The following is an 8775-nucleotide window of genomic DNA, read 5'->3' as shown; positions in this document are numbered from 1 at the left end:
GGGCATTGTGGTATGTGGTATAATGTCTCAGGAGCATTGCAGTGTGGCATAATGTATAATGGGCATTGCGGTGTGTGGCATAGGGTATAACGGGCATTGCGGTATGTGTCACAGGCATTACGATGTATGGTATACTATATCACAGGCATTGTGATATGTGGTACAATGTCTCAGGGTCATTGCAGTGTGTGGCATAATGTATCACGGACATTGCGGTGTGTGTCATAATGTATCAGGCATTACGGTGTGTTGTATACTATATCACGGGCATTGTGGTATGTGGTATAATGTCTCAGGGTCATTGCAGTGTGTGTCATAATGTGTCACAGGCATTGTATGTGCTATAATGTATCAGGGGCATTGCAGTGTGTGGCATAATGTATCACGGACATTGCGATGTGTGTCATAATGTGTCACAGACATTGTATGTGCTATAATGTATTAGGGGCATTGCAGTGTTTAGCATAATGTATAACGGGCATTGCGATTCCTGTCATAATGTGTCACAGGCATTACGGTGTGTGGCAAATATGTGTCGGGGGCATTACGGTGTGTGCATATTGTGTCATGTGCATTATTGTGTGTGGCATAATGTCTAAGGTCCATTGCAGTATGTGGCATAATGTATACTGGGCATTACTATACGGAGGAAAAATGACAAATAATGTAAGGGGCATGAATCAGGATTATTTTTCTTTCCTGTGGTGGCTAACGTCTGGGCGTGCAGGTTGCAAAACTGGAGTATAAGTTAGTGTTTTCCTGCAATGCCACGCCCCTTTATGCGAAGCCACGCCCACTTCAACGAAGTCACACCCCTTTTTTTGCGTTGCGCGCATGTTTGTCCCTTTACTAGTGCCAATTATGGGGGATGGGGGGGGGCGAAGAATTTTTTGGCTTGCGGGAGAAAAATTTCTAGTTACGCCACTGTCCAAAACCAAAACCAAAACACGAAAGGGTGGTTTTAGCACAACCAATCCAGATCCAAAACACAAGGATGGAACCAGAACCAAAACAAAAACACGGAAAGTGCCCGCCGCACATCTCACTATAGCTTCAGTTTCATAATTTAATAGCCACACCTTGTATATCCCCTTACTTTCTCTCCCAGCGCAAGGGGGTCAGTTTCCTGCCAGTCTCTCAAGCCACTGGCAGGAAACTGACACGTAGGTTTCTAGAAAGGTCTCGCCACAGAGGCACTCCTATACCTTACCCACAATACCAGCCTTGTATTTCAATGTCAATGAAATGTACATTTCTCCTGTAAATATTCCAAATCTAGTCTCCCTCTATATGGTCCACTTGTCTGTAAATAAATCAATAAAAATATATACATATTATTAGAGATGAGCGGGTCCGGTTCTGCCCCAGTGTTCAAAAAAATCCCAGTATACTGTGTGTGAACACCCAAGGAAAATTCCATCTTGCACCACTTTTCATTTCTGCACTACCTTGTGGCAGTGTTTCATAGATGTGCTATAAACTGCCGTGTGTTTGTGCCTCTGCTGTGTCGGTTAGCGACCAGCCGGCTCACTGCAACCTTTGGCCTAAAATGGATGAAAAGAATATTGTGAACTCTGAGGTGGTCAAAATTCATTGGAAACGACTGGAAATGAATGTTATTGAGGTTAATAATACTGTAGAAACCAAAACAGGCATTCTGTGGTTTTAGCTGTTTTTATGATTTTACACCTGGCACCTGTCACTGCAGAGGAGTCGGCATTTTGGTGTCACCCCCTCGGAGGGGGGTGACACTCTCGTGCGACCAGCACCACCATGTTGACGACACTTCTGAAAGCATTGAAAGATTTTTGCAAATGATGGTCTTTGGGAAAGAGGCCTAAGAGAAGGATGTATATTCTTATGAGGTCACAATGAAGTGGTGACCTCGCAATTTGCACAAGTTTTGGCAAGGGGTTGGAACTGGGACCACCCATTACCAATGGTCCAATTTCACTTATGAATATACCAAATTTGTGTCAGAAAGACTGCGTAGGTCATGAATGTGGCCGAGACAGCATAAACTCGCCGGCTGGGCATGCGGCACGCCTCTTAATGCATCACCCTGGCACGGAAGGAGTTACAGTTTTTTGTGGGAGGAACGTAAGGAAAACTGCCTTGGATTGTGATTGGCTGGATTCTGTATAGGGGCTGGTCTGACATACATATAGTCTTCAGACATAGGACAGCCAGCCTCTTTCCTGTTTTTTCCGTGGACTGTACAGTACTCCTGCTTTATGGGTAATTATCTTATTCCATTGTACATTTAACTTTTCTACTCTGTCCTCTTTCTCCTGGCCTCTCCCTAGCTTTATAATCTCTATATTTCTTTTCCCTACCCCTGTTCTGCCTTCTCTTTCACTCTTTCTCCACTTCTCCTTACTCATTTGTATTACCAGAGAGGCCCCCTCTTTCCTCCAGGCAGACGCAGCGCGGGCCTCCATGCTCCCCTTCTGGACTCAGCTGTGGTCCGGCTGAGCCGGGGCAGGCCTGCTGCGCCTGGGGTGCGGGAGGCGCCAGGCGTCCGCGGCCGGGCTCGGCCACCCGCCCTTGCTCCCTTGTGCCTGCGTTCTCCGTTCCCGCTGCTAGCAGCGGCGGGGGATTGAGCGCGGGGGGTCCGTGGGCGGCTTCGGCAGCCTGCAAGGGACGAGGTTGTGCGGTCCCTGCACCTGCCGCTGCTGAGTCTGGCTATGACGTCGGGGCGGCTGGCGGGCGTGCTGGTCCTGCACTGATGGATCGGCGCTCCCGCCCTGCTCCCCGGCGGCCCCCTTCCACCATCAGCCCCCATTGGTTTTCACCTCCAAGGAGCGGGTCTCCACTGGGTTGGTGGGGGGTCGCGCAGCTGCCGGACGCGGTGGGTCCGGACAGCTCGCGCGTGCTGCGTTGGAATTTGTCCATCACAGTGTGGGCGGCTTCCATGACCTTTCTCCCTCTCCACTGGGTGGGCGGGGGGGTCGCGCGGCTGCCGGACGCGGTGGATCTGGCCAGCACACGCGTGCTGCATTATATTTAGTCCTTCGCAGTGGGGGCGTCCTCCATGACCCTCTCCCCCTCTCCTCTGGGCGGGGGGTCGCGTGGCTGCCGGACGCGGTGGGTCCGTGCAGCATGCACGTGCTGCCATACCTCGGGTCCGCACCAGGAGAGCCCCAGAGAGGCGTCCTCTTGCTGGGCCCGGTGGGTGGTCATAAGTCCCAGCTCAGGGCCGAGTAGCGTGCACCCACGGCGGGGCGGTACGATGCGCCTGCCCTGCCGCAGCTGTTGGGCCGGTGCACCGGCAGAACTTGTAGGGGCTCCGTGTCCGCCCGCAGCGGGAAGGGCCACCAGGCCTCTTCTGCCGTGGTTGTTCCCGTGGCTCCGCCCCATCTGGGGTTACACGCACGTCGCATAAGACGCCGCCAGACGTGGTCCTGGGCTAGGGGCCCAGCCGCAGCTTGCACAGGCGTATAACGGGTTGTCTGTCCCTCGCCGCGTCCGTACTGATACCTTGGACGCTGCTGCGGATAGCCCTCTGTCGGACGACGCGCTGCTTCTTTCTAGTAGTTCCGGCGCTCGGGTATTTTATCCTGAGTCCAATGCTCGAGATAGGAAAGGTCGCAGCGCAGGCAGGTCAGGCAGAACTCATTGCAGCAGGACAGCGATGCCGTTATACCCGAAAGCGAGGGGTCGTCTGGGTCCTTGCTCCCTTCGGGTGGTTTGCGAACCTCCCGTGGGGGCGCGGGACTCTAGTGCCGTATATGAGGTTAGAGCGATGGCGTCCGCACCTTTGGTGGACGCCTCCATCAGGTCCGCCATTCGTGCCTCAGTCGTGCCACCGCTTCTTTGGCGGATTGCATCGCGCAAGCGCTTCCGCCGCTCCTGTCCTCTGGTGGACCGGCCGGCCCGCCAGCCCCGCTCGCGGTGGCTGCGGGGCCGGTGGGGGTCCACGGGGCACAATGTCCCCCTTTTGTCTCCCTAGCCGATGACGTCGGGCCTGAAATGGAGTCGGCCGGTGCCTCAGCAAGTCATCCGGAGGGTGCAGGGACGGACGGACTTGCTTCTCGTGCAGGTGTGTCTTCATCGGCCCCTGCCTGGTCCCGGGGTAGTGCGGTTACCCCCTGTAGCGGGTTGGGATCAAGTACTCGGTCCCGCTCCTCTAGTGAGGGTGGAAGTACGCGTAGAGTTTCCAGTAAGCGCAGCAGGCGCCGGCGTCGGGGCACGGACTCATCCCTTGGCTCCGCGTCCTCGGAGTGGGTGTCCTCCTCCGCCGGCGGTTTGCACAGGGTTACACGGCATGTGCGCCGGTATTCAACCTCTTCCGCCTCGTAAGTGTCGGTCGAGTCGGACACCGTTCACTGCGCTAACACGCGGTGCTACGTGGTCTGAAGCCCCGGGTCCAGGCCTGGGTCCGTGGGGGTCAATACGTCAATATCTTCGCCCTTACTAGCAATGTTCGCACAGCTTTGCTTTTGGCTAGGAAAATGAACAGGGTAGCGAAGACACTTTGCAATCCTACCCTACTTGGGTAAGGTGCATGTTAATCTTTGCGGCGTGTTCTTTATAGTTGGTGCCCGTACAAGCGCCTAAAACCTAGTGCGCCATCAATTCCTTAAACACGTACTGTACCCTCCGTATAATGGGTCGGCTTGGCGACGTTACTATTGAGATTTCCAGCGCAAACAGCATGGCTGGGAGATCTACAATTCATTAATGAGTATGTCGAATTGTGCTCGGAGCTGCCACAAGACCCCGTGGGCACTGAGGAGGGTGGTACGGTGAGACGATGGCCAGGGCGGCCTGGCTCTCGTTCTGCCGCTTTTCGAGCGGGTCCATCATGTACGGGGCCTGGTAAATGCTTCGCTTTCAGTAATGCCCTATGTGTGTTGGGTGGTCGGTGTCTTTTTCCTCCCTCCTGCATCGGATGTGGCGGAGCCCATGGGATCAGGGACTGCACCAGTCCTGGGACAGGGGGTAATTCCGTCCGCAGCCCAGGCTGGGTCCCGTTCCTGCGGGCGCTGGCCTTGGCCCCCACCCCAATTAAATTCCTGGCGCCCATACACTGGCTGCTCTCGGGTTTCGCGCCGGCTTCCCCTTGCTGATATCTGGGCTAGTGGGTCCCGGGGGCTGGTACGAACCTGCGTTCGGCTCTGGAGTTTCCAAACGTGCTCCGACAGACGGTTCAGGCTGAGGTGTCGTTGGGCAATATGATAGCCCCCCCCCTTTTCGGAATCCACCCTTAACGGATTTGGTCTTGTTCCCCGTCGGGGTAGTGCCCAAGGAGACCGCGGGCTCATTTAGGCTCCTACAACATCTTTCCTGTCCCCCAGGGTCATCAGTAAATGACGCTATCCCCGATTATCAGTGTAGGGTCATTTACCTGTCCTTTTATTCGGCCATAGCCACCATCAGGCCTTTTGTACCAGGGGCCGTGATGTGTAAATTGGACATCCAGTCAGCATTTCGTCTTCTCCCTCTGCACCCTTCGGCCTTTCGGTTTATAGGTTTTAAATGGGACGATGGCTATTACATAGATCGGTTCCTCCCTATGGGTTTGTCACGATCCGGGTATCTGGACGCCATTTCTTACCCATCAGATGCCTCCTAAGGCTGGCTCAGCGCTCCAGGACCGGATCCCATCTGTTATCCTGATGTGTACATTCCTGTATCCTCTCCTGTCACTCTGGGACGCTGTCACAGTAAACGCCATATTATACCTGGCATGGCGTCTCCCGCGGCCTCCGCCGCCGTCCCTGAACTTCTGCATGCAGAGTGTCTGAGTGGCGATTACGTCAGCCGCGGCCTCCGCTGTGTCCGCGTGGTTGGATGTACATCTGTCAGCCTGGCGCCTCCTGTGTCCGGTGGCCGGCGCCGCCATTACTGTTTTCATTACCACATGGATTACAAACCAAACTTCCCTCCAAGTGTCTGCATGGACGCAGCCATCTTGGATTCTGTCAGCTGATCATTTCCACCAATCTGTTCTCAGTATTGATAATCTGCATAATTGCCTAGCCAATCCCTTCCTTGCTGCAGGTATAAATACACTGTGCCTGAGCAAGGAAGGCGTCAGTGCTTTGGTTGTCAAACCTAGTTCCTGTTTGTCTCTCTCCTGTGATTGTCTTCCAGGTTCCAGCTCCTGTCTCAAGACTTCCACCATAGAGACCCGCACCAGCATTCCACCTGCGGTGTAGCCTGACTCTCCAATCCATTGTGGATTCATCTGTTTCCAGCTACAACATTACCTGCTTCCAGCTCAGCTTCCAGCAGAGTACAGCTTCCCTTAAAGGGCCGGTGTCCTTTCTACACTTTACCACTCTCCACCGGTATTATTATTTCTCCGCTCTCAAGTTCTACATTTCAGTTCATATTTCATCGCTCCCAAGTTCATTTATTATTTAACTGGTTCCAGCCAGTATCCACTCCGTGCTAACAACAGTCTGGTTCCAGCCAGTATCCACAGCAGCTGTTTTACCTTCAGCAACCCAGCTTTTCCTGGAACACCAGCTGGCACAATCCTGGGTTATCTCCATTGCTACAGTCGGGCCTGGTAAGGACTTTCCATCTAGAAGATCATAAGAACTATCTCACACTACCAGTGCCCTGTGGCTCCTACCATCCTGTAGTACCCAGGAACTGTATTTATTCTTTGCTGACTTTTACGTTTTCTTTTACTGCTGCTGTGTTGCGGAGTTGTCATAATAAACATCATTGACTTTTATCCAAGTTGTCGTGGTCACGCCTTCGGGCAGTTATTATTCATGTTACTTACATGTTCAGGGGTCTGATACAACCTCCCAGGTTCCGGTACATCTCAGCCCCTACAACTGAGGCTGCCTCCCGTCAGCTCAGGCCCTCAGTTGTGACAGTAAGCACTGACCTAATGAATCCAGCCGGAGACCAGGATCAAGCGGCCAGGCCGATGAAAGAACTGGCAGCCCGACTCGAACATCAGGAGGCTGCACAGGGCCACATCATTCGCTGTCTCCAGGATCTCTCTACTCGGCTGGATGGGATTCAGACAACTCTCCGTGGATCAGGCGCGTCTGGTGCGTCAACCACAGTGACTCCAGCTATAACCCCACCCACCTTACCCATTTCTGCTCCACGTCTTCATCTTCCAACGCCAGCAAAATTTGACGGATCTCCAAGATTCTGCAGGGGATTTCTCAACCAGTGTGAGATTCAGTTTGAGCTACAACCTGGCAATTTTCCCAGTGACCGTACAAAAATTGCCTACATTATTTCTCTTCTCAGTGGCTCAGCCCTTGATTGGGCATCACCGTTATGGGAGAGGTCCGACACCCTGCTATCTTCCTACACTGCCTTCGTGTCAACATTCAGGCGCATCTTCGACGAGCCAGGCCGGGTAACCTCAGCTTCATCCGAGATTCTCCGTTTACGCCAGGGGTCACGTACTGTAGGACAATATCTGATACAGTTCCAGATCCTGGCATCCGAACTGGCATGGAACGACGAGGCCCTGTATGCTGCATTCTGGCATGGCTTATCTGAGCGTTTTAAAGATGAGTTAGCTACCAGAGACTTACCTTCTAAGTTAGATGAGCTAATCTCACTCTGCACGAAAGTTGATTTACGTTTCAGAGAGAGAGCAACTGAGCGTGGAAGATCATCTGCTCCAAAATCTTCTGCTCCTCCTCCTCGTCAACTGTCACCATCTAAAGATGAGCCCATGCAACTTGGCCGTTCCCGTTTAACTCCTGCTGAGCGCCGAAGACGTCTCTCCGAGTTTCTCTGTCTCTATTGTGCAGCTCCGTCTCACACCATTAATGCCTGTCCCAAACGTCCGGGAAACTCCAAATCCTAGCTCGCCAAGGAGAGGGCCGGCTAGGAGTAATGATCTCCTCTCCATCTCCTCAAGATTGTAATCTCCCAGTCTCGCTTCAAGTTGCTCAACGTTATCGGAACGTCATTGCCCTCCTTGATTCCGGAGCAGCTGGGAACTTTATTACCGAAGCCTATGTTAAACGGTGGTCCCTATCCACCGAGAGACTTCCTTCGTCCATTTCTTTAACTGCCGTGGATGGCAGCAAAATTTTTGATGCAGTTATTTCTTTAAGGACTCTACCAGTTCGTCTGAGAGTGGGAGTTCTTCATTCCGAACTTATTTCTTTTTTAGTGATTCCAAGAGCCACACATCCTGTGGTCCTGGGCCTTCCATGGCTCCGTCTTCACAATCCTACAATTGATTGGACGACTACGCAAATCCTGGCATGGGGTTCTTCCTGTGCTGAGACATGTTTGTTTAAAGTATTGCCTGTCTGTTCTTCCTCCCCCAGGTCGTCTGATGTTCCACCTCCTCCATATCAAGATTTCACGGATGTGTTCAGTAAAGCTTCTGCTGATATCCTTCCTCCTCATAGAGAATGGGACTGTCCGATTGATCTCGTTCCAGGGAAGGTTCCACCTCGAGGCCGAACTTATCCGTTGTCTCTGCCTGAGACGCATTCTATGGAGGAATATATTAAAGAGAACCTAGCAAAGGGGTTCATTCGACCTTCTTCTTCTCCAGCCGGCGCAGGCTTCTTTTTTGTAAAAAAGAAAGATGGTGGTCTGCGGCCGTGCATCGACTACAGAGGTTTGAACGACATTACCATCAAGAACCGTTATCCTTTACCCCTGATTACTGAGCTCTTTGACAGAGTTAGCGGAGCTACCATCTTTACAAAGCTGGACTTGCGAGGTGCATACAATCTCATCCGGATCCGTGAGGGTGACGAGTGGAAGACCGCCTTTAACACCCGTGACGGACATTATGAGTACCTCGTCATGCCCTTCGGATTG

The sequence above is a fragment of the Pseudophryne corroboree genome, chromosome 8, assembly GCF_028390025.1.
Source record: "Pseudophryne corroboree isolate aPseCor3 chromosome 8, aPseCor3.hap2, whole genome shotgun sequence".
Taxonomy (NCBI): Eukaryota; Metazoa; Chordata; class Amphibia; order Anura; family Myobatrachidae; genus Pseudophryne; species Pseudophryne corroboree.
Note: the sequence above shows the minus strand (reverse complement) of the source record.